The following is a 3,666-nucleotide window of genomic DNA, read 5'->3' on the forward strand; positions in this document are numbered from 1 at the left end:
TTTTTTTTTTTTTTAAACACTCAGGCACATATAATAATTTACAGCACCAAAGGGCACATTCCTCATGTCTGCCTCTTAGTCCTTTACTTCCCATGAATCTAGAGTCCTCAGCTCTTCCCCCTCTCCATGTCCCCATCTCTGCCTCCAACTCTGGTGTTGCTGCTTCTCTGGATAAGGTTTCTCATTCTGCTTGTGCTCTTCTCCCTTGATGATCCTAGAGTCCTTTGTTTCTGGACTGTAAGATTAATCACTCCCCTGTTTTTGTTACAAAACTTCTACCTTTACAATTGTGGCAGTTGCAATTAGTCATATAACAATTACTCATTATTGAATCCTAAGAATCTTATCTCCCCACCTCTTTTAACCAGACCCATCTAGACAAGATGAAAACTATTTAGTGAGGACTCTTTCTTTTCCCACACGCAAATACACTTTATGAAGCAAGTATAACCCTCATACCAAAACCAGGGAAGGACATCAACAAGAAAAAAAAAATTATAGACCAATATCCCTCATGATCACAGATGCAAAAATTCACAACAAAATCCTAGTCAACAGAATTCAGCAACACATCAAAAAAGAGAATACTTCATGACCAAGTGGGATTCATATTAGGGAAGCAAGAATGGTTCAAGAATAGAAAAACAATCAATATAATCCAACATATAAATAAGAAAAAGGAAAAGAACCACATGATCATATATTGATTGACACAGAAAGGGCTTTTGACAAAATCCAACATCCATTCCTGATAAAAACACTCAACAAAGTAGGAATTGAAGGGAAATTCCTCAACATAATTAAGAGCACATATACAAAACCAACACAAACATCACTCTCAATGGAAAGAAACTGAAAGCCTTCCCCTTGTGAACAGGTACTAGAAAAGAATGCCCTTTATCACCATTCCTGTTTAATACTGTGTTGGAAGTCTTAGCCAGGGCTATAAGGCAAGATAGGGAAATTAAAGGCATGCAAATTGGCAAAGAGGAAGTAAAACTCTATTTGCAGATGATATAATCCTATACATAGAAAACCCCAAAGACTCAGCAAAAAAAACTACTGGAACTCATTGGAAGATTCAGCAAAGTGGCAGGGTACAAGATCAACATACAATAATCAGTTGGATTCCTCTATACAAATAATGACAACACTGAAGAGGAAATTAGGAAAGCAATCCCACTTACAACAGCCACCCAAAGGATGAAATATTTAGCAATAAATGTAACCAGAAAAACAAAGGACCTATACAAATGAAACTACAAAACACTACTACAAGAAACAAAAAGAGACTTACAAAAATGAAGAATATACCATGCTACTGGATTGGAAGACTTAACACTGTGAAAATGTCAGTACTACTGAAAGCAATGTATACATATAATGCAATCCCAATCCAGATTCCAATGACATTTTTTAGACATATGAAAAAAACAATTAAAAAACTTATATGGAAAAGAAACAGACCCAGGATAAGCAAAGCACTGCTTAGGAAGAAAAACAAAGTTGGAGGCCTCTCACTCCCTGATTTCAAAGTGTACTGCGTGGCTACAGTGATCAAAACAGACTGGTACTGGTACAATGAAAGACACATAAATCAATGGAACAGAATTGAGAATCCAGAAATTAACCCATCTATATACAGCCAACTTATCTTTGATAAAGGGTTAAAGTACACTGAGTGGGGAAGATTAGTCTCTTCAACAGATAGTACTGGCCAAACTGGAAATCGAAAGACTGAAACAAGACCTTTACTTCATGCCATATACAAAGATCAATTTAGCATTGATTAAAGACCTAAATGTGAATCCCAGAATTATAAAGGTTATCAATGAAAAATAGGGACAAATTTAAGGGCTCTAATACAGGACACACACAGACTACTAAACATTATGAAAATTACACAAACAAAAGAAGACAAAATAGATGATTGGGGCACTGAAAAATTAGAAACTTATGTGCATCAAAGGATTTCACCAAAAGAGTAAAAAGGAAGCCCACAAAATGGGAAAAGATCTTTTGCAATGTCACATCAGACAAGGGACTAATTTCTAAAATCTGTAGGAAACTACAACACCTCTACAAGAAAAAGACAAGTAACCCAATAAAAAAATAGGCACAGGACATGAACATACACTTCACCAAAGAAGACATTCAGGCAGCCAACAAACATATGAAGAAATGTTCACGATCATTAGCCATCAGATGCAAATCAAAACAACAATGAGATATCATCTCACACCAGCAATAACAGCAAAGTTAAAAAATGCACAGGCTAATAAATGCTGGCGATGATGTGGAGAGACTGGGACCCTCCTTCATTGCTGGTGGGAATGCAAAATGGTCCAACCACTCTGGAAAACAGTATGGCACTTCTTCACAAAGTTGGAAATAGAAATACCTTATGATCCAGCAATTCCTCTACTTAGTATATATCCACAAGAAATACGAGCCATATCATGTGTAGATATATGCACACCAATGTTCACAGAAGCACTATTCACAACAGTAAAAAGATGGAGACAGCCTAACTGACCATTGATAGAAGAATGGATAAACAAACTTTGGTACATACACACAATGGGATATTATGCTACCTTGAAGAATAACAAGGAAGCTGTAAGCCATCACATAACATGGGTGAACCTTGAGGACATTATGCTGAGTGAAATTAGTCAGTCACAAAAGGAAAAATATTGCATAAGACCATTATTGTAAAAGCTTAAGAAAAGATACCCATACTAAAAGGGGAAAAAATTTTTTTCTTTGTTGGTTGCCGGTGGGAATGGGGGTTTGGGGAGGGTTTAGAGGAAGGCAACAGTAGAGCACAGGGTAAGGGGCAGACACACCATAGTTCAGGCGTTGTTGAGGGAAATACACAAGAAGGGGGAGGGCTAAATCAGACAAAGGTAAATAGTGATGTATGCTCAACCTTGAAACAACAGGCCTGTCTGATACAGGGATTGAGGCATAGTCTGAAGATGAGAAATAATAGTAAGATACTTGACTGTCTTATGAATATTGGTTTCCCTTGCCTACTATTGTAAAATAGAAACTTGAGTGGGATAGAAAGGAATGTCTGGAAACATGATTACAGAAAGCTTGTAAGCCTGTCTTCAGCCTATAATTGATTGGAATACCTAAAAGGGGTTCTACAACTTGCCCAGTGAAATAGGCTTCTTGTGGACCCTTTGCAGTGTATGGAGCCTTAGGTGGAATCCTGAGCCCCATCCAGAAGCTTCTGAGGTGGGACATTCTTATTAAAAAGAATAAGCAGACCAGCCTGGAAGAGCTAGAGAGACAGAAAATAAATCTTCAAAAAAGATCAGCAGGAAAAAACCCAAAATAAAAATGGCAGTGACTGGCTACTACAAGAGTAAGTAAGTTGTTCACCGGGAAGCCATCAAGGCAAGCAATCAAGTCCCTTCAGGAAAAACTCCACTCTAAGACTGAAACTCAAAGGGAACACATGAACAGGCATGTAAGCTTGCTGACGACCACACTGGTCTACTGGTGAATAGAAGAGGGGGAAAGGCAGCAATGAAGAAATGGGCTGAGTTCAACCATGTTCCATAGACTCCTGTTGATCTGGAGATGAGAGAGAGAAGAGGAAGGGCTTGCTGGTCCAAAGTGCGGTGAGACTTGGGGACACCTGAGCCTATGGAC

Source organism: Chrysochloris asiatica, unplaced genomic scaffold (genome assembly GCF_000296735.1).
Source record: "Chrysochloris asiatica unplaced genomic scaffold, ChrAsi1.0 scaffold00124, whole genome shotgun sequence".
NCBI lineage: Eukaryota > Metazoa > Chordata > Mammalia > Afrosoricida > Chrysochloridae > Chrysochloris > Chrysochloris asiatica.